Raw genomic sequence first — 25,386 nt, 5'->3', positions numbered from 1 at the left:
TGTCTCCCTCTCTGTGCCCCTCCCCTGCTCATGTTCTGTCTCTCTCTCTCAAAAATAAATAAACATTAAAAATTTTTTTTTAAATAAATAATCTCTACACCCAGTGTGGGGCTCGAACTCACAACCCTGAGATCAAGAGTCACATGCTCTGCTGATGGAGTCAGCCAGGTGCCCCATGTGTTTCCTTCCTTAATCCTCATGCCAACCCCGTGAGATGGATATTAGCATCCCATTTGGCTGAGACACTGAAGCACCACAACCACCAAGTGGCAAAGCTGGGACTTGAACCTCAAGTCCTATCCCCAGCAGGAGCTAGTGTTTCATGAACACTCGTTGTGGGCCACACGCCTTATAGACAGCATTCCCCTTACCCATCCCAGCCACCCTTGCTGGAACATATCAGAGGCCACCTCTATGCTACACTGTCTCTCCCCTGCACTTCTGAACGTGGCATCGGTCTTTACTCGGGGAAAACTTTCAACACAGGGCAGGCCCTCAGCACCGGGGTGGGGGTGGGGCTCGGGGTGAAGGTGGGGCAGCTGCTGTATGAATGAGTCATCCTGGAAATGGCTCCTCCAGCCCCCTTCCAACCTTCAGATGACCGCAGCCGTGGCCAACATCTTAACTGCAATCTCATGACAGACCCCAAGCTAGAACCACCAAGGTGAGCAGCTTCCAGACCCCTGACTCCTACGCACTACATGTTGGAGGTTATCAGTAGGTAACTGATACACACATCATTCAGGGTCCAGCCCCTCATGGCTGTGTGACTGTGGGAACTTTACCACTCTGAGCGTATGGTTTCTCTGGTTCAGACCTTTCTGCTGAACTCCGGATCAAACAAATCAGCAATCCCCATTAAGGCCCCTCAGGCATGGGCACTTAGCATGTCTCCCGTATCTCTTATACCCGCTTCCCACCATGGCTCAGGCCCTCATCAACTCTCCCTTCAATTACTGAAACAGCCCCCTCACTGATTCTCCTGCCTTGTACAAGGCTGCGAATAACAAAATCCCAAAATACCATATAAAAAACTTATAAAACTCAACACCCCCAAAATGAAAAATCCAACTAAAAAGGGCAGAAGACATGAATAAACATTTTTCCAAAGAAGAAATCCAGATGGCCAATAGACACATGAAAAGATGCTCAACATCACTCATGGTCAGGGGAATGCAAATCAAAACCACAATGAGACGCTACCTCACACCTGTCAGAATGGCTAAAATCAACAATACAAGAAAAAACGCGTGTTGGCAAGGATGCAGAGAAAGGGGAACCTTCTTGCACTGTTGGTGGGAATGCAAACCGGTGTAGCCACTCTGGAAAACAGTATGGAGGTTCCTCAAAAAGTGAAAAATAAAACTACCCTGCAATCCAACAGTCACACTACTAGGTGTTTACCCACAGGATACAAAAGTACTAATTCAAGGGGATACGTGCACCCCTATGTTTATAGCAGCAGTCTATACAATAGCCTTTTTTTTTTTAAATTTCATTTGAGAGAGAGAGCAAGTAGGGGAGAGAAATAGAGGGAGAAAGAGAATCTCAGGCAGGCTCCACGCTCAGCCCGGAGCCCAACACAGGGCTCAAGTCCCACAACCCTGGGATCATGACCTGAGCTGAAATCAGGAGTCGGACACTCAACTGACTGAGCTACCCAGGCGCCCCCCCTACAATAGCCAAATTAATGAAACAGTTCCAGTGTCTGTCGATTAATGAATGGATAAAGAAGATGTGGTGTCAGGGCACCGGGGTGACTCAGTTGGTTGAGCATCTGACTCCTTTTTTTTTTTTAAATGTTTACTTTTGAGAGAGAGAGAGAGCAAGCAGGGGAGGGGCAGAGAGAGGGGGGGACAGAGGATCCGAAGCGGGCTCTGCACTGACAGCAGGGAGTCTGATGCAGGGCTCGAACTCATGAACTGCAAGATGATGACCCGAGCCAAAGTCAGATGCTCGAGGGACTGAGCCACCCAGGTGCCCCAAGCATCCTACTCTTGATTTTGGCTCAGGTCATGATCCCAGGGTCACGGGATCGAGCCTCACATCAGGCTCTGCATTGAGCATGGAGCCTGCTTGAAATTCTCTCTCTCCCTCTGCCTTTCCCCCCGCCATCACCCGCTGCTCGTGCGTTCTCTCTCTCTCTCTAAAATAAAAAATAATAAAATGTTAAGAATTAAAAAGAAAAGAGGTAGTGGTTATATATACAATGGAACATTACCCGGTCATGAAAAAGAATGAAATCTTGCCATTCGCAACAACACGGATGGAGTAGAGAGTATTGCGCTAAGTAAAATAAGTCTGTCAGAGAAAGACAAATACCGTATGATTTCACTCATGTGTGGAATTTAAGAAACAAAACAAACGAGCAACAGGGGAAAAGAGAGAGAGAGAAAGAGAGAGACAAACCAAGAAACAGACTCTTAACTATAGGGAACAAACTGATGGTTGCCAGAGGGGAGGTGGGGGGGGCGGGATGGGTTACACAGGTGATGGGGGTTAAGGAGTGCACCTGTCCGGATGAGCACTGGGTGATGTATGGAAGTGTTGAATCACTATCTTGTACTCCTGAAACTAATATTATACGGTCTGCTAACTGGATTTTAAATTTTTCAAAAGAAATCCCCAAATACCAGCGGATTACACTTGACAGAAGTGTATTTCCCTCTCACATTCCAGAAGTCCAGGAGCGCCTGCGTGGCTCAGTCGGTTAAGCACCCGACGTCGGCTCAGGTCATGATCTCATGAACTTATGGTTCGTGAGCTCGAGCCCCGCTTCGGGCGCTGTGCTGACAGCTCAGAGCCTGGAGCCTGCTTCAGAATCTGTGACTCCCTCTCTCTCTGCCCTTCCCCTCCTCACTGTCTGTCTCTCAAAAAATAAATAAATGTTAAAAAAGAAAAAAAAAAAAGAAGTCCAGAGGCAGGCATGCAGTCCAGGGTTAGCATGATATACCACCGAACAAGGAACCCAGGCTCTATATGGTTGATCTGCAGTGTGTAGTTTTCATTCCCAAAGTTTCCTCATGGTCTAAAGTAGGTGCTTGTGCTCCAGCCATCATGTCCACATTCCAGCCATTAGAAAGGAGTAACTGGAGAAAAATAAAACACCCCTTCCCTTTAAAAACATTTTGCTTATTTTCCACTGACCACATCTAGCAAGGGAGGCAAGGAAACAGTCTATTTTGTGGGTCAATTATGTGCTCAGCTAAAAATACAAAAAATGTTGTACTCAGGAAGAATGGCATGTAGGACAACCAGCAGTCTTTGCAGCACCCTCCACGCCGCTGCCCAGTAGAGGGTTTTATTGTTACTCTTCACTTTTGTTCTTCATTATAAAAATAATATAGTCTAGGAAGGGGAGGCCCAGAGAAGGGTCACAGAGAGTTGGTGGCTGTGTCAGAAGTAGACTCCCCAACCACAGTCCCTCTCCACTCTGGCCTCAGTTTTCTCAGCAGGTAATATTTTATAATTGGGGCAATGCAACACATAAACATACAACAAAAGAGCATTCTAGTTTTGACCTAAGTTACAAAAGAAAAATTGAAAGGAAATCTTTATAGTTACAGCTTTTAAAATAACAAAGAACGGCGGCCCCGTGTTTTAAGGAGGCAAACTCTTTCCTGGCTCAGTTCTTGGAATCAGGAAAAATTATCACACCTTCTTTGCACCTCAGGCTCTCTGCCTTGAACCTAGAAAAGAGCCTGTGTTCTTCCTTGTAAATATAAAACTTTTATTGTTAGGTGATAGTAATGGGAAACAAAAATGGAATATGTTTGAGCTGCTTCATTTCTAAATGGTGACATAACATGAAAGAAATGTACCTGAATTTAAGATTTATTCTTTAAGTTACCCACAGAATGTTAACAGCGTTAGGACTGATACAGGGACTTTTCCTATGGGGTTACCTATTTCTGGACCATTTGAACCTTACAAGAAGCATGGATTCCACATATACATGAAAAAAAAAAAAGACTTAAAATCAAATATAGCCTATGGGGCACCTGGGTGACTCAGTCGGTTGAGTGTCTGACTTTTGATCTTGGCTCAGGTCGTGATCTCACGGTTCATGCGATCAAACCCCACATGGGGATCTGCACTGACAGTGTGGAGCCTGCTTGAGAGTTTCTTTTTCCTTCTCTCTCTGCTCCTCCTGTGTTCTTCTTGTCTGTCTTAAAAATAAATAAATAAACTATTTTAAAATGCTGAGTCAGGGAGAGCTATTTAAAAAAAATCAAATATAGCCTATACTCTCTCTAAATAAAATAATAGGTGCTCATTATAGAAAATACAGAAATATATAAAAAGAAAATTTTAATTACCCACAATTTCACCCTTCAGAGAGAGTCTCACTGTTAATAGGTGTGATGCCTTCAATCTTCTAACTTAGAATCATTCTGGATATAGTTTTTTCCAATATTTGTTACGAGAATTTTCAAGCAGATAGCAAAGCTAAAAGAATTGCTCAGTGATCACTTATTCTCACCCCCTAGATTCTCCCATTAACATTGTACTAGGGGCCCCTGGGTGGCTGAGTCAGTTGAGCGTCTGGCTTCCGCTCAGGTCATGATCTCACAGCTCGTGAGTTTGAGCCCTGCATCAGGCTCTGTGCTGACAGCTCAGAACCTGGAGCCTGCTTCGGATTCTGTGTCTCCCTCCCTCTCTGCCCCTCCCCTGCTCACACTCTGTCTCTCAAAGATAAATAAACGTGAAAAAAAAAAACTTTTTTTAATGAACAACATTGTGCTATAGTTGTTTTATTGCATAGTTATCCAGCTGGATATAGATTGTCTTTAAAATTATCATGCAGTAATAGTGACTTCTCTTGGTGTGCATTTCTACAATATTTACATGTATAGATATATGTAATCACCACAATAAAGATTCAGAACAGTTCTATCATCCCCAAATAATTCCATCATCCCCCTTGTAGGCATGCTTTCCCCCACCCCTAAGCCCTGGGAACCACTGATCTGTTCTCATCACCATTGTCCTAGAATGTCACATAAATTGAACCATACAGCATGTATCCTTTGAGATTGGGTTCTTGCAATCACATTATGTGCAGCAAGAGTTTGTTCCATAGGAGCACTTAAATATATAAAGCAAATCTTTATGGACATAAAGGAGAAATTGACAGTAATACCATAATAGTAGGGGACTTTAACACTCCACTTACATCAATGGATAGATCATCCAGACAGAAAATCAATAAGAAAATATTGGCCTTCAACGACACATTAGACCAGATGAACTTGATAGATTTATACAGAACTTCCAACCAGAAGCAGCAGAATATACATTCTTCTCAAGTGTACATGGAACATTCTCCAGGATGTATTAGGCCACAAACAAGTCTCAATAAAATTCAAGAAGACTGAAATTATATCGAGCATCTTTTCCAAGCACACGAGTACAAAACTAGAAATCAATTACAAGGAGAAAACTGGAAAAAACACAAATACATTAAGAATAAACATCATGCCGGCGCGCCTGGGTGGCTCAGTGGGTTGAGCGTCCGACTTAGGCTCAGGTCATGATCTCACCATTCCCGAGTTCAAGCCCCATGTCTGGCTCTGTGCTGACAGCTCAGAGCTTGGAGCCTGTTTCGGATTCTATGTCTCCCTCTCTGTCTCTGCCCCTTCCTCACTTGTGCTCTGTCTCTCTCAAAAATAAATAAGCATTAAAAAAAATTTTTAAGAATAAACAACATGCTACTAAACAACCAATGGGTCAAAAAAAGAAGTCAAAGAAGTTTTAAAAATATCTGGAGACAAATGAAAATGGAAACACAACTTTCCAAAATCTATGGGATGCAACAAAAGCAGTTTCAAGAGGGGAGTTCATAGCAATACAGGACTACCTCAAAAAATAAAATTCTCAAAAAATCTAACTTTACACCTAAAGGAACTAGAAAAAGAACAAACAAAGCCCAAAGTTAGCAGAAGAAAGGAAATAATAAAGACCAAAGCAGAAATAAATGAATAGAGACAAAAAAACAAAACAAAAACAACACACACCCAACAGAAAAGATAATGAAACTAAAAGACAGTTTTTTGAAAGCATATACAAAAATCAATAAACTTCTAACGAGACTCATTAAGAAAAAAAAGAGAGGAGGGGCACCTGGCTGGCTCAGTTGGTGGAGCATGCAACTCGATCTCAGAGTTGTGAGTTCAGGCCCCATGTTGGGTGTAGAAATTACCTAAGAATAAAATCTATTAAGGGGCACCTGGGTGGCTCAGTTGGTTAAGTGGCCAACTTCAGCTCAGGTCATAATCTCGCAGTTCGTGGGTTTGAGCCCCACATCGGGCTCTGTGCTGACAGCTCAGAGCCCGGAGCCTGCTTTGGATTCTGTATCTCCCTCTCTCTCTGCCCCCGCCCCCCACCACTCCACTCCTGCTCTGTCTCACTTTCTCTCAAAAAAAGTAAATAAACATTTTAAAAAATCCTTTAAAAAAGAAAATCTATTAGAAAAAATAAGGGTGCTTGGGTGGCTCAGCCAGTTAAGCATTTGACTTTGCCTCAGGTCATGATCTCACAGTTTGTCTCACAGAGCTCACAGAGGATCTCACAGGGATCTCACAGAGCCCCTCATCAGGCTCTGTGCTGACAGTTCAGAGCCTGGAATCTGCCTTGGATTCTGTGTCTCCCTCGCTCTCTGCCCCTCCCCTGCTCGTGCTCTGTCTCTCTCTCTCTGTCAAAAATAAATAAACATTAAAAAATAATTTTAAATGAGAAAAAAAGAGAAAAGACCCAAATAAATAAAATCAGAATTAAAAGAGAAGTTACAACTGATACCACAGTAACACAGAGGATCATAAGAGACTACTATGAACAATTATAAGCCAACAAATTGAAAAACCTAGAAGAAATGAATAAAGCCCTAGAAATACACAGCCTTTCAAGACTGAATCTCAAAGATATAGAAAATCTGAATAGAAGAGCTCCTGGGTGGTTCAACTGGTTAAGTGTCTGACTCTTAATTTCAACTTAGGTCACGATCCCAGGGTCATGGGATCAAAACCCATGTTGGACTCCACACTGAGCATAGAGCCTGCTTAGGATTCTTTCTCCCTCTGCCCCTCTCCCGCACTTGCACTCTCTCTCAAAAACAAAAGAAGAGAAGAGAAGAGAAGAGAAGAGAAGAGAAGAGAAGAGAAGAGAAGAGAAGAGAAGAAGAAAATCTGAATAGAACAGTAACAAGTAATGAAATTGAGTCAGTAATTTGAAAACTCTCCCCTGCAAAAAAAAAAAAAAAAAAAAAAGAAAAAAGTCCAGGTCCAGACAGCTTCACAGGTGTATTCTACCAAACATTTAAAGAAGAGTCAGCACCTATCTCTCTCAAGTTATTCCAAAAAATAAAAGGGAAGGAAAGCTTCAGAACTCACTTTATGAGGCCAGCATTACTCTAATACCAAAACCAAACAAAGACATCACAAAACAAAACAAAACAAAACAAAATAAAACAAAAACATTATAGGCCAATATGCCTAATGAACACATGTTCAAAAATCCTCAATAAGATATCAGCAAACCAAATTTAAGAATACATTAAATAGATGATATACCACCATCAAGTGAGATTTATTTCAGGAATGCAAGGATGATTCAACATCCTTAAATCAATTGATGTGATACACCACATTAACAAAATGAAGGGTAAAAATCATATGATTATTTTAATAGATGCAAAAAAGCATTTGATAAAATTCAACATCCATTAGTGATAAGAACACTCAGCAAAGTGGGGATAGGGGCACCTAGGTGGCTCAGTTGGTTAAACATCCAACTTCGGCTCAGGTCATGATCTTGCAGTTTGTGATTCGAACCTGCATCAGGTTCTGTGCTGAAAGTGTGGGGCCTGCTTGGGATTCTCTCTCTGTCCCTCTCACTCTCTGTCACTCCCGCACTTGCATTTTCTGTCTCTGTCTCTCTCTCTCTCAAAAATAAGTAAATAAATAAATAAATAAACTTAAAAAAAAGTGGGGATAGAAGGAACATAACAAAGACCATATATGACAAACCCACATCTAACATCATACTCAATAGTAAAAAGCTAAAAGCTTTCCCTCTAAGGTCAGGAACAAGACAAGGATACCCACTGTCACCACTTTTATTCAATACAGTATTGCAAGTTCTAGCCACAGCAATTAAACAAGAAAAATAAATAAAAGGCATTCAAATTGGAAAAGGAGAGTAAAATTATCGCTATTTGCAGGTGACATGGTCCTCTGTGTGTGTGTGTGTGTGTGTGTGTGTGTGTGTAGACTAAGAAACCCACTAAAAAACTATTAGAACTACTAAATGAACTCACTGAAGTTGCGGAATACAAAATTAACATACAGAAATCGGTTGCATTTCTTTTTTTTTTTTTAATTTTTTTTTCAACGTTTATTTATTTTTGGGACAGAGAGAGACAGAGCATGAACGGGGGAGGGGCAGAGAGAGAGGGAGACACAGAATCGGAAACAGGCTCCAGGCTCTGAGCCATCAGCCCAGAGCCTGACGCGGGGCTCGAACTCCCGGACGGCGAGATCGTGACCTGGCTGAAGTCGGACGCTTAACTGACTGCGCCACCCAGGCGCCCCTTGGTTGCATTTCTATACACTAATAATGAACTATCAGAAAGAGAAATTAAGAAAACAATCTCATTACAATTATATCAAAAAGAATAAAGTACCTAAGAATAAAATTAACCAAGGAGATGAAAGACCTGTGCTCTGAACATTGTGAGACATTGATGAAAGAAATTGAAGAGGACACAAATAAATGGAAAGATATACCATGCTCATGGACTGGAAAAAGTAGTATTGTTAAAAATGTCCATAGACCAGGGGCACTGGGGTGGCTCAGTCAGTTAAGGATCCAACTCTTAATTTTGGTTCAGGTCAAGATCTCATGGTTGGGAGATCAATCCCCATGTTGGGCTCTGTGCTATCAGTGGAGCCTACTTGAGATTCTCTCTCTCCCTCTCTCTTTCTCTGCTCCTCCCTAGCTCTCTCCCTCTCACACACAATCAGTAAATAAACATTTTTTAAATGTCCATATACCAAAGGCAATCTATAGATTTAATACAATCTCCATCAAAGTACCAATGGCAGAGCACCTGTCTGGTTCAGTCAGTGGAGCATGAGACTCTTGATCTCAGGGTTGTGAGTTTGAGCCCCACATTAGGTGCAGAGATTACTTAAAAATAAATCTTAAAAAAAAAACGCCAATGGCATTTTTCATATAATTAGAACAAAGGATCCTAAAATTTGAATGGAATCACAAAAGACCCCTAATAGCCAAAGCTATTTCTCAAATATTTAGAAAGAAAAACAAGGCTGGAGGTATCAAACTATACTACAAAACTATACTAATCAAAACATTATGGCACTGCCATGAAAACAGACACATAGATCAATGGAATAGAATAGAAAGCCCAGAAACAAACCTACACATACATGGTCAATTAATCTATGACAAAGGAGGCAAGAATGTACAATGGGGAAAAGACAGTCTCTTCTACAAAAGATGTTGGAAAAGCTGGACAGCCACATACAAAAGAAACTTAACCACTTTCTTACACCATACACAAAAATAAACTCAAAATGGATTAAAGTTGAATGTAAGACCTGAAACTATAAAAATCCTAGAAGAGAACATAGGCAGTAAGCAATTTGACATTTGTCTTAACAATATTTTTTTGGATCAGTATCCCCAGGCAAGGACAACTAACATTAAAATAAACAAATGGCGGGGCGCCTGGGTGGCTCAGTCAGTTAAGTGTCCGACTTCGGCTCAGGTCACAATCTCACGGTCCGTGAGTTCAAGCCCCGCGTCGGGCTCTGGGCTGATGGCTCAGAGCCTGGAGCCTGCTTCCGATTCTGTGTCTCTCTCTCTCTCTGCCCCTCCCCCGTTCATGCTCTGTCTCTCTCTGTCTCAAAAATAAATAAAACGTTAAAAAGAAAAAATAAATAAATAAATAAATAATAAATAAAATAAAAAATAAAATAAAATAAACAAATGGGATTATATCAAACTAAAAAAGCTTTTTCAAAGTGAAGGAAATCATCCACAGAATGGAAAGGCAACCTACTGAAAGGGAGAGGACATTTGCAAATCATACATCCAATAAGGGCTTAATATTCAAAATATATTAAGAGCTTACACAGCTTAGTATTAAAAAAAATAAACAACCTAATTAAAAATTGAGCAGAGGACTTGAATAGACATTTTTCTAAAGAAGACATCCAGATGGCCAACAGGCACATGAAAAAATGCTCAACATAACTAATCCTCAGGGAAATGCAAATCAAAACCAAATTGAGATATCACCTCACACCTGTCAGATTGGCTGTTATCAAAAAGACAAAAAGTTATAAGTGCTGGTGAGGATGTGAAGAAAAGGGAACCCTCGTGCACTGTCAGTGGGAAGGTAAATTGGTGCTGCCACTGTGGAAAACAGTATGGAGGTACCTCAAAAAATTAAAATGAGGGGCACCCGGCTGGCTCAGTCCTCTTAATCTCGGGGTTATGAGTTTAAGCCCCATGCTGGGTGTAGAGATTGCTTAAAAATAAAATCTTTAAAAAAAATGAAAACACCGGGAGCCTGGGTGGCTCGGTCGGTCAAGCATCTGACCTAGGCTCAGGTCATGATCTCACGGTCTGTGAGTTGGAGCCACGCATCGGGCTCTGTGCTGACAGCTTAGAACCTGGAGCCTGCTTCAGATTCTGTGTGTCCCTCTCTCGTTGCACCTCTCCTATTCGCATCCTCTCTCCCTCTCAAAAATAAATAAATATTAAAAAAATTAAAAACGAAAACACCAATTTGACGAGATACATGCACTCCTATGTTCACTGAAGCATTATTTACAATCACCAAGATGTGGAAGCCACTTAAGTGTCTATCAATACATGAATGAATAAAGAAGATGTGAGATATACATAGACATATGATATATACATATATATACATGTGATATATACATATGTGTATCTCTCTATATATCTATAGATATATATGAATATATAGAGAGATACACACACAATATAGATATATAGATAGATAGATACACACACACACACACACACAATGGAATTACACCCAGCCACTCTTTGAGGAAGATGCAGTCGCAGCTACAGCGGAGCTTTGGAGGCCCCTCTCCTGCTCCTGACACACCACTGTTCATTCTTGCTGAGGAACAAGTGGGTCAGGCAGCGATACCACAGCTGTGGCTTTTAAAGACACTGGGAAGGGGCGCCTGGGTGGCTCAAGCGGTTGAGCATCTGACTTCAGCTCAGGTCATGATCTCACAGTCTGTAAGTTCGAGCCCTGGGTCAGGCTCTGTGCTGACAGCTCAGAGCCTGGAGCCTGTTTCAGATTCTGTGTCTCCCTCTCTCTCTGCCCCTCCCCCGCTCATGCTCTTCTCTCTCTTTCTCTGTCAAAAATAAATAAACATTAAAAAAAATTTAAAAAAAAACAAAGACACTGGGAAGACACCCGTGGAACTAGAGGTGGTGTTTCACTGAATTAGAATTATTCTAACCAGTTGCAACATAAAATCTTTAGAGAAGGTATGTGCTGACTTGATCTGAGGCACAAAGGAAAAGAATCTCAAAGTGAAAGGACCAGGTTGGATGACTACCAAGACTCTGAGCATCACTACAAGAAAAACTCCTTGTGGTGAAGGTTCTAAGACTTGGGACTGTTTTCAGGTGAGGATCCACAAGCGACCCATTGATTTGCACAGACTTTTGGAGATTGTTAAACAGATTATTTCCATCAGTATTGAGCCAGGAGTTGAGGTTGAAGTCACCATTGCAGATGCTTGAATCAACCTTTTTAATAAATTGATTATCAGTTAAAAAGAAAAAAAAAAAGGAATAACACTCAGCCATAAAAAGTGAAATTTTGCCATTTGTGACAACATGGGTGGACCTAGAGGGTGTTACACTAAGTGAAATAGGTCATACAGAGAAAGACAAATACTGTATGATTTCATTTATATGTGGAATCTAAAAAAAAACAAAAAACAAAAAAACAAATCAACAAACAAAAATAGAAACAGACTCTTAGATACAGGAAGCAAATTGTTGGTTACCAGAGTGGGGAAGGGGAGGGGATAGGTAAAATAGGCAGAGAGGTTTAAAGGGTACAAACTTCCAGTTATAAAGTAAATAAGTCATGGGGATATAATGTACAGCATAGGGAATATAGTCAACGATATTGTAATAACTTTGATGGTGAGAGACAGTAACTAGACTTATCAGGGGGATCATTTCATAATGTATAAAAATATCAAATCACTATGATGTACACTGTATGATAAAACTAGAAAGATATTGTATGTCAATTACACAAGGAAGGGAGGGATGGGGGAGGCAGGTAAAGAGAACGAGAGAGATTTTGTTCATTTTTACTGCTGAGTAGTATTCCATAAATGAACTGCTGTTCATTTACCCAGCCTTCCAATTTGGGTTGCTTCGGTTTGGGGGGATTCTGAACAGAGCTGCTACCGACATTCTTGTGCAGCTGTTTGTGTGGATGTAAGTTTTCATTTCTCTAAGGTAAATATCCAGGAGCGAGACTGCTGGGTCTGGGCGGCTTTAATTTGCACTTGCCCAGTGGCGAAGGATGTTGAGCATCTCTGCATGTGCTCGTTTGCCATCTGTATTTCCTCTTAGATGAAGTGTCTGTTTAATTCTTTTGCCTGTTTAAAATTAATTGGTCATTTTCTTACTGTTGAGTTTTAAGAATTTTTTTATGTATCCTGGATAAAGGTCTTTTGTCAAATATACCAAATATATACCTTGTAAATATTGCCTCTCAGCCTATAACTTGTCTTTTCATTCTTTTAACAGTGCCTTTCACAGACATTGTTAAGAAATTGATAAAGTCTATCTTACCAATTTTCTTCTTTCCCGGATCATGGTTTTAGTGTTATAGTTAAAAACTCTTTGACTAACCCCAGGCCATGGAGATTTTCTCCTGTGTTTTCTTCCAGACATTTTACGGTTTTATGTTTTGGATCTAGGATTCATCTTGAGTTAATTTTAGTATAATGTGTGAGGTTTAGGACGAGGGTTTTGTTTTTGTTTTTGTTTTGCATATAGGTATCTGGTTGTTCCAGCACTGTTCATTGGCAAGGTGTTTGCACTTTTGGCAAAGTCAGTTGGACATATTTGTGTGGGTCTATTTCTGGACTCTATTCTGTTTCGCTGATCCATTCACTGCGTCCACTCCTCTGAACCCACCACATTCTTTTTTTTTAATGTTTATTCATTTTTGAGAGAGAGAGACAGAGGCAGAGTGCGAGTGGGGAAGGGGCAGAGAGAGACACAGAATCCGAGACAGGCTCCAGCATAGAGCCCGATATGGGGCTTGAACTCACGAACTGTGAGATCATGACCTGAGTCAAAGTTGGACTCTCAACCTACTGGGCCACCCAGGCACCCCAACATTCATTTTTTTTAATGTTTATTTTTGAGAGAGAGAAAAAACGAGCAGGAGAGGGAAGGAGAGAGACGGGGACAGAAGGTCCAAAGTGGGCTCTGCGCTGACAGCTGTAAGCCCAATGGCAGGGCTCAAACTCACAAACCGTGAGATCATGACCTGAGACAGTATCAGACACTCAACCGACTGAGCCACCCAGGAGCCCATGAACATTCTTGATTGCTGTTGCAAGTTTTGTTGTAGTAAGTCCCAAAATCAGATAACTCCTTCAACTTTATTCTTCTTTTTCAAAATTGTTTGAGCTATTCTAGTTTCTCTGCCTTTCCATTTAATTTTACAATCAGCTTGTCCATATCTACAAAAAGTCCTGCTGGGGTTGGATTGGAAGTATGTTAAATCTACAGATCACTTTTATGGGTTGAACTGTGTCCCTCCCCCCGCCAAAAGATATGTTGAAGTCCTAACCTGGGCCAAATACATTACCTCAGAACGTGATTTTATTTGGAAATAGGACCATTATAGCTGTGGTTAAGATGAGGCCATAGTGGAATACGGTGAGTCCTAAATTCAATGTGACACAGGTCCCTATAGAAGAAGAGGCACAGACATACAGAGAGAACGCCATGTGCCAAGGGAGGCAGATACTAAAGTACTGTAGCTGCAAGCCAAGAACATCAAGGACTGTGGGCAAACCAGCAGAAGCTGGGAGAGGCAAGGAAGGATCCTCCCCTAGAGGCTTCAGAGAGAGCAATCAAATCCTGTTGATTTCGGATCTCTAGCCTCCAGAACTGTGAGACAATAAATTTCTGTTGTTTTAAGCTACCCAGTTTGTGCTACTTTGTTAAGGCGGCCCTAGGAAATGAATAAAATCAATATGGGGAGAAATGACAGCTCTACTCTGTTGGGTTTTCCAATCCATTAACATGGTACATTCCTGTTTGTTTGTTTGCATTTTATTTTATTTTATTTATAATTTTTAATGCTTATTTATTATTGAGAGACAGAGAGACACAGAGCATGAGAAGGGGAGGGGCAGAGAGAGAGAGAGAGAGAGAGAGAGAGAGGGAGTCACAGATTCTGAAGCAGGCTCCAGGCCCTGAGCTGTCAGCACAGAGCCCGGAGCGGAGCTCGAACTCACAAAACACAAGATCATTACCTGAGCCGAAGTCGGATGCTTAGTCGACAGAGCCACCCAGGCGCCCCTATTTATTTATATTTTAGAGAGAGTGAGTGAACAGGGGAAAGGGGAAGAAGAGGGAGAGGGAGAGGGGGGGAGAGAGAGAGAGAGAGAGAGAGAGAGACAGAAAGAGAGTCATAAATAGGTTCCACACTCAGCCCAGAGCCCAATGTGGGGCTCGATCCCATGGCTTTCGACCCTAGAATCATAAAAATCAAGAGTCAGACTCTCAGCCAACAGAGCCACCCAGGCGTCCCCATTCCTGTTTATTTATATCTTGGTTTCTTCCATCACCATTTCATAGTTTTCAGTATAGACACCCTGTATATGTTTTGTTAGATTTATACACAAGTCTGTCTATCTTTCTTTCTTTTTTTCTTTCTTTCCTTCTTTTCTTTCCTTCTTTCTTTTTTTCCTTCTTCCTTCCTTCCTTCCTTCCTTTCTGGAGCTGTTATAATAGAATTGTCTTTTTTTTTTAATAAGTTCTTTTTTTTTAAAGTTTATTTCTTTATTTTGAGAGAGAGAGCACACAGGGGAGGGACAGGGAGAGAGAATCCCAAGCAGGCTCCACACAGAGTCCAATGCGGGGCTCAAACCCACAAACCATGAGATCATGACCTGAACCACCCAAGCACCTGTTTGTTTCCAAGTGTTCATTGTCAGCATATAGAAATAAGATTGATTTTTTTTGTGTGTTAATCATGTACTTTGCAGACATGATGAACCCAGTTATTACTTGTAAGAATTCTAGAAATCTTTTTTTTTTCTTTTAAGATTTCATTGGGGCACCTGGGTGGCTCAGTCGGTTGAGGGTCCAATTTCAGCTCATGGTTGGTGAGTTCTGAGCCCCGTATCAGGCTCGCTGCTGTCAGCTCAGAGCCCACCTTGGATCCTCTGTCCCCCTCTCTCTCTGCCCCTCCCCGACTCACACTTTCTCTCTCAAAATTGAATAAACATTTAAAAAAAACAAATAATTATTTGGCGGGGTGGGGGGGGGTGCCTGGGTGGCTCAATCCAACTCGGTTTTGGCTCAGATCATGATCTCAGTTTCATGAGTTTGAGCCCTGTGACAGCTCTGTGCTGGCAGCAAGGAGCCTGCTTGGGATTCTCTTTCACTGCCCCTCCCCTGCTCATGTTGTCTCTCCTCAAAAAAAAAAAAAAAAAAAGATTTTATTTTTATTTTTTTAACATTAAAAAAAAAAAACGTTTATTTGAGAGTATCCGCAGGTGCAGTAGTAGGGGAGGGGCAGAGAGAGAGAGGAGGGGAGACAGAGAATCCCAAGCAGCCTCTGCACTGTCAGCACAGAGCTGGATGCAGGGCTCCATCTCGAAAACTGTGAGATCATGACCTGAGTCAAAATCAAGAGTCAGATGCTTAACCAACTGAGCCACCCAGGGGCCCTTTAAAGATTTTATTTTTAAGTAAACTCTACACCCAATGTGGGGTTCAAACTTACAACCCTGAGATCAAGAGTCACAGGCTTTTCCCACTGAGCCAGCCAGGGACCCAAAGCTCTAGAAATCTTTAAGCACTTTTGATGGCATTTCCTCTCTTTGAAAAAATATATTAATTGCCATAAAACATTCCATGATACTTTACTCTTTAGTTTAGCAATTCCCTCCTGCTGGATATTGACATTATTTCCTTGTATTATTATTACTATTATTATTAATGATGGAGTAAATTTGATCCTGAGACACAAATCTCTGACCTCTTTTCTTGAGGGAGGAAGGATTCCTAGAAATGGGATTAGCAGGTCAAAGGCCTGGGCCCTCCTCAAGTACTACACGTGGCTCAGCTGCTTTCCAGAAAGGTCAAACTAACTCATTCCCATCAGCTACATGTGCGAGCACTCAGTGCGCTGAAACGTTGCCAGTACTGGAAATTATCATTTTAAAGCTCTTTGCCATTTGATAGGAGAAATGCAGCATTTCCCTTGCATTTCAAAGTAATCCTTTCTAAAATGCCAACCTATCCCACCACTGCTAAAAACCTTCCATGGCTCCCTATTACTTTCAGAATAAAGCCCATGCCTCCAGCTGTCAGGTGGGCACCCCAATATCAGGTCCCATTTACTCTCTTGTCAAATTCTGTGGCTTCGTTTTCCGACCCTGCACTACAGCATGGCTGGCTATTTCTGAAACGTACTGCAAAAGTGCCTTCCCTCCAAGACTCTGCCCATCCTGTCCACTCTGCCCAGAACTTGCCCTGTTTACCCCTCCCCAAGGTACCCAAGAGAGGCTGAGTGTCGGATCTGGAGCCAGACTGACTGTGTTCCAGCCCAGCTCTGCTGTGAGGCCTTGGGAAAGCTATTCAACTTCTCTGTGCCTCTGTCACTGCAATTGTAAAATAGCAGTAAGGATAGCCACTTCAGAGGGTTGTTGTAAGGATTAAGGAGTTAAATAAGAGAATATCAGAACTGTGTCTGGGGGCGCCTGGGTGGCTCAGTCAGTTAAGTGTTTGTGAGTTGCAGTTTGTGAGTTCAAGCCCCACATCGGGCTCTCTGCTGTCAGCATGGAGCCTGATTCGGTTCCTCTGTCCCCCTCCATCTCTGCCCTTCCCCCACTCATGCTCCCATGCTCGCTCTCTCAAAAAATAAACTTAAAGAAAAAGAACTGTGTCTGGCAATTGAGAAGTATTTCTTTTAAAGATTTTAAGTAATCTCTACACCCAAACTTTCAAGCTGGAGATCAAAAGCCGCATCTTCCTCGGACTGAGCCAGCCAGGCGCCCCACTTGAGAAGTATGAATATATCTTAGCTGCTACTAGTGTCATTCATAGCTGCCCCCCAGCAACCTGGCCTGTCACCCATAGAAAACAGCCCACATCGCCACCCGTACTCCATTGTGTTGCTTCCTAGATGCATGAGCTTCGCGCTTCCCATTGAAATGAAGCTAACTCCACACCTGTTCAGACGCACTGATGATGTAAAGATCTAATAGGTATCCGAGTGCTTTTTAACGTTGTATATCACTCCACTGAGGGTTAGCGTCTCCTCCCACCACTACTCTAGGAAGGAAAGAGCAGGATGGTAAGAGGACAATTGACCGGGAGGTGAGCCCTGTGCACAGTCAGGGCCCTGGCAGGAAATGGAACCCAACCTGGGGTCTTCAAGAGGCTTTGATGGAGGGGTGCTCGTGGGGTGAAGAGGACCAGTGAGGGTGTGCGTGGGACTGGGACCAGTGGCGGCAGAAAGTCACCGTGACTGCAGGCCTGAAAAGGCAAGGGGTAGATGCGCCGGGAGCTTGAAGATGGAAGGGGAGTCATGGAGGGACACAGCGACAGCCAGACCAGGGGCCACAGCAGGGCCAGGCCTGGGAAGGAGTATCCCCACTTCTCCCTCCCTCAGATCTCCTTAGAGTGGGTGCTGCCCAACAGAAAGCCAGCTGGCAAGGGGGCCCAGGCCCAGAGCCAGAGCACCGATGGATGGGGAGGGCAAGGGGTGGATGAGGGAGCTCAGGGGGATAGGATTACTGTCCACCACCACCTCCCATTTTGCAGATGAGAAGACTGAGGCCCAGAGACAGGAAGAAACTTGCCCACTGTAACAGAGCTGGTAAGGTGGAGCTGGGAGAGGAGAGCAAGGCTCAGAGGCGATGATGGTCCGAGCCCAGCCTCTGGGGACAGGCTGCAGGTCCCTTGGGTCAGCAGCACTCAGTGTGGCAGCGCCCAGACGCCCCTGCCACCCTTCTCTCCTCCCTCCCTCTCACTGGTCACTTGTCCCTTCTTCTCACTTGTCCGCCTTGGCCTCCGTGAAGGATCTGGGCTCTCTCCTTCCTGGGTCTCTGTGTCCCTCTCCACTTTATCTCTCTGTCCTCCCAATTTCTTAGCCTTCTTGTCTCTGGCTTTCAGTCTGTCCGCATTTCTCTCAGCCTTTCTCTCCTACATGGCTGGCTTTCCGGCCACCCCGCCTAGAGCTCAGCTTCTCTGCAACTCTCCTCTGGGCTGTCCCCTGTGCCCCACAGTCTCCCATCTCTGCCGCGGGCACCCAGTCCCTGCACGCCCCGCCTCCTGTCGCCGGCCCGTCCCTCCGCCCCTGCGGCTCGGTGGCAGGGCCCGGGGGCGGGGACAGCAGGGCTGGCGCAGCGCCCGGCCTGAGTCACACGCATGAGGCAGCGTGAGTCAGGCGCGGAGGGAAGTCCCTACGGAAGGGGCTTTCGGAGCCGCAATCGAATCACAGGGAAAGAGAAAGTGTTCGGACGTTCCTTTGACACAGTGACCTTGTGTGAGCCCAGCCTGGGCACACCCCCAACACCCTACCCGCAGACGACAACACACACACCCCCAAGCCCACCACTCCCGGGTGCGCAGTCAGGGTCCAAGAAAGTGGGCGCCCGGGGGCTACCCCCAGCCTGGGCCCGGCGGCGCTTACAGATCCCCCTCTCCCCGCCTGCATCGCTCAGTAGCTGCCGGACCTCACACCCATCCCCCCCCCCCACACACACGGCGCAGGCACGGTGTCAGGAAGACACCCCCTCGCTGGTCGACAGGCTCACCTTGTGGAGCCCCGCGGGGTGGCAGGGGATTGGCAACTTGGGGTCCTACGGGGTAAAACATCCCCTTCCTCAGGCTCTCCTCCTAACCCTCTGACCTCGGCCTAGGATCAGATCGGCTGGATTCAATTAAACACATTTTTATTGAACACCTATAATAAAATCCAGTGCCAGACTCTTAAAAACCTGGGACAGGACCAAGAAGACCATGAACAAAATATGTTGATTCCTGCCCTCCCTGGGCAGATATTGGGTGGTGGAGGGGAGACAATAACTAAAAAGCCAAGGATCTAAACCAGCACTGTGCATGGAGATAGGACGGGAGGCACATATGCAATGTTAGTTTTTCTGGCAGCCATATTAAGACGGTCGAAAGAAATACATGAAATGACCTTTAATAATATATTTCATTTAAGGCAATATGACCAAATAGTATCATGTCAACATATAATCAACATACAAAAAATCAGTATTGCTGCGGGTTGTTTTGTTCTAAGCCTTGGAAATCCACAGTACTTGGCACTTCCGGCGCATCCCAATTCGGACCCCCCACGTTTCAGGGGCTCAGTTGCCACCTGGGCCTGGTGGCAACAGTAATGGGCAGCACAGTCTAGATGTCAGATAAGGGCTATGGAATTCAAAAAAAAAAGTAGAGCAAGGTTAGGGGGTGGGGAGAGCTGGGTGGGGGAGGGGCAGGATTCAGAGAACTGAGACTTGTAGGTATTCTGAATCCAAGTCACCTGACCTTACTGAACCCCAATTTCCTCATCTACAAAATGGAGATGTGATTCCCCCCCCCCCCCATCTAGGAGTAATGAGCACTCATGCTATTTTTGTCCCCACCCCTCCAGCTGTCTATACCACTGGCCAGCGCACAGGCTCCCAATCTCTGAGTCACACCCCAACACCCCCAACACTTTGTGGCCACCAAAGGCCACCTAGCTCCCCACCCCACCTCCACTCTCTCCACCTTTTATCCGTTTCTACCCCTTCCTACAGCAAGATACTTAATCTCTTTGGACCTCAGTTTCACTGTGGGATGGATACTCAGAGCGCTTGAGAGAAAAGTATTGTAGACTTCTGGGGACCAAGCCACCGCTTAAGCTGGCCCCAGGTGCCAACCTCATGATACTGGAAAGGTCAATTCCCTCTTTGAGAACTAGAAGGATTTCTGCCCACAAAAGATATCCTGCTCACAAAAACCCCTCCCACCAAGGACAAGACTGCCAGAAAAAGACATGCATACAACTGTGGGCAGAGCCCAGGAGCAGGGGTTGAGGACAGAGGGACCCAAGCCAAGGGGTTGCTGTGGGAAAGGTTCTAGATCACCTTTACACACCCCACCTTCAGGGCAGGTAGGCCAGCAGGCCCACAAACCCAAGGGAAGTTCGAGGATCAACTCCTCCTTGGCTCCGAGGCCCCAGCAAGGCTGTAAGTGGGGGATGGGAGCAGGCCCCGAAGTGACCCAGACAAAGGAGACAGCAGGGTCTGGGCTTGGGATGCAGACGGCCCTCACCCCTCACCCCACCCCCAAGGCCTGGGAATTGGCAGGGCACCCTGGATGGTGACCCAGAAACCTGGCTGTCAGCAGCTCCTGCCTGGCACTGTCCACACTGAGCTCCGCTGCTTCCCGTAGGAGTCCCTGGCTGCTGCCAGTGAGGCAAGCCCTCGGATTTTCTCTGCCCACCGGCTCCCTGCTCTACTCCCGGTGACCCACCCCAGACTCTCCAAGGTGGCCCAGATCCCAGTCACTGTATTTTCCGTCATCCAGACCTCAGAGTGGGGAAAGGGGAGGGGGTGTCCAAGCTCAGGTTCACCATCCGTCCACCAGGGCCATTCGGGTATTCAAGCCCCAGAGGGCCACCGACCCCGTAGCGGCTGGGTTCCTACAAAGTAAGTAAGAAGACTAAGAATGGCGCCATTCAATTCTCAGTAAGGAGTAGGCCCAGGAAGACCTACGACCCCCGGGTCTTCACGGAGTGGGAGAGAGGCCTGGCGGCTGGGTGAGCAGGGAGTAACGAGGTTTAAGCCAGCGTGATGGAGAGGTGAGACGGGCAGGCCCGTCCCGGCCGCCATCTCCTAGCCAGATTCCAGACCAGCAGGCTCGCCCTGCTCCGCCCGCCTCCCTCCTCCTCCGCCCTCCCGCCAGTGGCTACCTCCCCTCCCCCAGCCTGCTTCTCTCCCCTCCCCCCAGCTACCCACTTCCTCCGCCCCTCCCCCAGCTCCTTTGGCTCTCATTCATCCATCCATTCACCAAACTTGTGCTGAGCGCCAAGGCCCCCTTAGGCCCTGGTGCGAGGCTCGGGGGTGGGGAGAAGAACAAAACAAAGCCCCGGAGGATTCCGACAAATCCCGGGCCTGGTGTTGGCTCCTCCCCTCACCCCTAGCCCACCTCCTCCTCAACCCCGGCCCCCACCCTTCGACCTCCACCCTGTTCTCCCTTTCTCTCTCCAGACTCTGGCCGGCCAGGCCCTGAGCCGAGCCCAGGCATCCCACGTGCTACTGGGATCAGGCAGGCAGCAGTCCTCCCGCTCGTCCCCAGTATGGAGATCCCAGAGTCACGCTCTCAGCCCTAAGAAAGGTTCATGGGGTCCTGGAGGAGACAGAGCACTGTGGGACCCAGGACACATCCCAGTTAGAGTAGCGCGCCGCTACGGAGACAGAAGGACCCAGCGGGGACCCATGCAACCCCAGACATTGGGTAGGAGGGCTCCTCCCCACAAGTTGTGGAGGACAGTCACTCTTGAAGAATTCAGGGGTCACTATTCCCCTTCCCCAGCCCCAGCACGTAGTCTCACACAGCTTGGAAGGCAGGCAGGGAATAGAGACGAGAGAAACAAGTTAAAGACCACAAGAGATTCTCCTGAACCCTCGGGGCCTGTTCTCAAAAGGGTGTGAGGTGGGGGAGAGCAGGTGGCCAAAGGTGCAGGACTGGAGTCCCCAAGTACTAGAGCTGGCGAACAAACTGACATGACGTCCAACCCCAGAGGGCGTGTGGCCTGGAGAGAAACCCAGCCCAGGGCCTCAAGCCGGACTCCAGAACACAGCTCAGCCCCCAGAGAGCAGGGTCACAGGCCCGCAGTCGCTGTCCTAACATTTCCTTCCACTGGCTCACCTGGATGGGCTTTCATAGTCCACACAGCTTTAAAGTGAGTGCACTTCCAGCCATTCCTGTTTGGGGCACTGTACCCGCAGAGCTCGTTGCACTGGATATTATCAGGTAGCTCCCCAGACCAAAGGGAAACTATTTTGTCCCATGCAAAGCTTAAATCTGACACTCACCCAAAGCACACTCTGGAGAGCCGCCACCACTGCCCGGCCACCAACCAACAAGCAACCCAGCCGGTCCGCCCCAGCCAAAGGGCCAAGATGGTTGTCAGGTGGCTGCCAGCTCCTGATGACTAAACCTGAAACCAAGGGAAAAAACAATTTCCCCTGATTGCTGGCAGACTAGAAGATCAGAAGGTAGTGCCTGCTAGAAATGAGTCTGTGTGCAGATCACGTGACAGCGATGGTACAATGATTTTAACACCGTGAGACAAAAAAAACAGGTGTCTTGCAAGGTGCAGGCCGGGCCACCCTGTCACTCCCATGATGATCTACTGGGTCCCTCGCCCTTTTCTCTGCCTTGAGGTTTGGGGACAGATGTCCTATCCCCAACCTAATGCCCTGTGGCTTGGTGTCTGTAATAACAGAAATCACTCTGGCTGATCATTCTTCATTCAATACTTTTCTTAGGTCTGAACACTTTGCAAGGCCCTGGGGATCCCCCTGTGAACACAACCGTCAAATCCTCGGGCCTTCCAATAGAGAGCGCTGGACAGGAAGCAGATATGCCATTTTTACTGGTGACAGTTAAGTAGAAAAGTCAGTTATACAGTATGTTAGAAATTGAGAAGTGTTATGGGGGAAAAAGCACGGTAAAGTGGATGAATGACCGCAGGGGCAAACGTGCAGTTTTACATAGCGTGGACAGTAATATTGAACAGAGACTTGAAGGCAGTGAGAGGGTAAGCCCTGAGGATATTAGGGGGAAGAGCAAGTCAGGCAGAGGCAATGGCAAGTGCAAAGGCCCTGAGGTGAGCTCTTGCCTGACAGGTCGGGGGAACATCACAGAGGCCGGTGTGACTGAAGCGGAGCAGCAGGCAGGTGATGAGGTTAGGAGCGGGGCAGACTGCAGGGCCTTGTGGGCCTTTATGAGGACTTTTTACTCTGAGATGGGAACTGTTAGAGGATTTTGAGCAGAGGTGGGACATGCCTTATGTTTTAGGTGGAAAGAGATTTAATATCAGGAATTAGGTGGTTATAAAGCCGTTGGAGGAACTGGAGGAGCCGGCTCCAGGCTGGGCCTCCTGGAACAACACAACAGCCTCCCTCTGCTCTGATGAGGGCGGGGGGGGGGGGGGGGTAGGGAATGCAATCAGAAGACCTCACCTGCGGTGGAGCTGTGATCCAGGGGCAGGAGGCTACTCTGCCCCCATGCCTACCCTCTTGATCCCCATAAAGCTGATGACTGGACTCTGTATGTGCTACAGAAAACCCCGAGTTTCCATAGCCCACACAGCAATATCTCCTTTCCTTGCGTCCTCCAAATTTCACTCTTTCTTTGCTGGGACCTAACTCACATCCAGAACCGTGTGGGGAATGGTGCTGAATCCAGCCTACCATGTCTGCCACAGCCCCGAGCCCATCTCTGGATCACATGCCCTGCTGCCTGCTTCCAGGGTTTCCTGGGATGCTCCACTCACACGCTGGGCCCTTGCCCTGTGCTCCTCAGGCCCTCGTTCCAGCAGGCACCACAGTATGTAAAAGTGTATTACCACGTACTTGTCTGCCCCCCACCCCGCCCAAAGTGCACCACTTAAAGACAGGGAACCTAGCTACCTAGTTCAAGGCCACATCCCCAGCGCCTATCTTGGTGCCTGGAGGGAATCCATCTGGCCAGGCTGGGAGAAGGCAGCAGGCCTACCTAGCCTGGGAATAGAAGCAAGCTGTTTAAACGCCAAGTTGTTTAACCTCCCTGAGCCTCAGTTTTAACACCTGTATAATGGGGACAACAGTACTTTCGACCTGGTAGAAGTGTTGAGGGATCTGAGAACACATATGCATTTAGTATGTGCTCATACACTCCTTTTCCTCAGGTTTTTCTGAGGTTGGAGAGGAGCGGGGCTGCCCTGGGTTTCAGCCTTGAAGAAGAAAGCTGACAAAGTCCATGGTGTCCTGCAGCCATGCAGCGTGGGTGGCTGGCTCAGGGCACGGGGGTGCCTGCCTCCTGGGCCTTCCAATTCGTTGGAGAGGTTTTCCCTCGAAAGTTGGAAGCAGAAGAGGCTCTCCTCCCATTCTAGGCCTGCCAGGCCTCCTGGCAGCACAGCTTGTGGTCAGCAGGGCCTGGAGACCTGATCCTGCCAGATGACCAGATGTACTAGTAGCTGGGTGACTCTCCAGGAGAGTGGTCAAACACTGTGCACCAGGGTGACCCTATATTCGACTGCCGTGGGTCAGTGCTGGTTGATATGGTCCTGGGTCAATCCCAGTTAGAATGGGCCAGGCCAGGTTTATGCCCACTGTCTGGTCATAACTACCAGCGGTACCCCCTTTTACTCTGAAATGTCCTGCTTGTCTGTTAACAGCTGGACATACATACCCTATGATCCCAGAATTCCTTTCCTAGGCATGTACTTAGCAGAAATTTGCACATCTCATCACCAAAACATATTCTAGAACATTCACAGCAGCACTGTCATAGCCCCGAACCAGAGTCTATCCAAATGCCGTTGAACAGAACAGATGCAAACACTGTGGCACATTCATACCACATAACTGTGCAGCAAGAATGAACATTCTGCAGCCACATGCAACATGGATGAAACCCACACATAACGTTGAGCAAAGGAAATTAACCCAGGAGTACATAACCCAGGATTCCGTCCATACAACGCGCATAAATGGCGAAACTACAGGATGCTAGGGGGGACAGCGGTTACACAAGGGGAGCTGGAGGTGGCTTCTTGATCTGGGTGCTGGTGACACAATGGTGTTCCCTCTATGAAAACCCATTTGAGCTGATAACGGGATTGTGCATTTTCTGGATGTAGTTCTCATCCGTAAAACGTTTACGTTAAAAAGTATCCCGGTTTGGGCCACAGATTAAACAATTCCTCTTCCTCTTCCTCCCACGTCCTCCCATCTACCTTTCATGTTGGGCTGGACACAGAACATTACCAAACTTCACCCCTGTGACTTTCAGAAAACCTCGACTAATCCAAACACCACATGG

The 25,386-nt window shown here is 46.1% G+C and overlaps 2 long non-coding RNA genes across 2 annotated transcripts in view; both read right to left on the bottom strand.

Annotated features, from left to right (window-relative positions):
• LOC124529046 (uncharacterized) overlaps nt 1-4,018 on the bottom strand; it is a 29,161-nt gene extending 25,143 nt beyond the window's left edge. The window contains exon 1 of the long non-coding RNA XR_006966279.1: nt 4,002-4,018. This is a non-coding gene — a long non-coding RNA (uncharacterized LOC124529046). The remainder of the gene's footprint in view (nt 1-4,001) is intronic.
• Nucleotides 4,019-19,488: 15,470 nt separating this feature from the next.
• Nucleotides 19,489-22,568, bottom strand: LOC124528985 (uncharacterized). Its single transcript, XR_006966262.1, has 3 exons — nt 22,392-22,568; nt 20,883-20,995; nt 19,489-19,737 (listed from the first exon to the last, which is right to left on the bottom strand). It is a non-coding gene; the product is annotated as an uncharacterized LOC124528985 (long non-coding RNA).
• Between the last annotated feature and the right edge of the window lie 2,818 nt (nt 22,569-25,386).

This window comes from Lynx rufus, unplaced genomic scaffold (assembly GCF_022079265.1).
Source record: "Lynx rufus isolate CCGP_SWC_20201006 ecotype Redwood Valley unplaced genomic scaffold, mLynRuf1.p SCAF_6, whole genome shotgun sequence".
Taxonomy (NCBI): Eukaryota; Metazoa; Chordata; class Mammalia; order Carnivora; family Felidae; genus Lynx; species Lynx rufus.
Note: the sequence above shows the minus strand (reverse complement) of the source record. Positions and strands in the feature narration are given on the sequence as shown.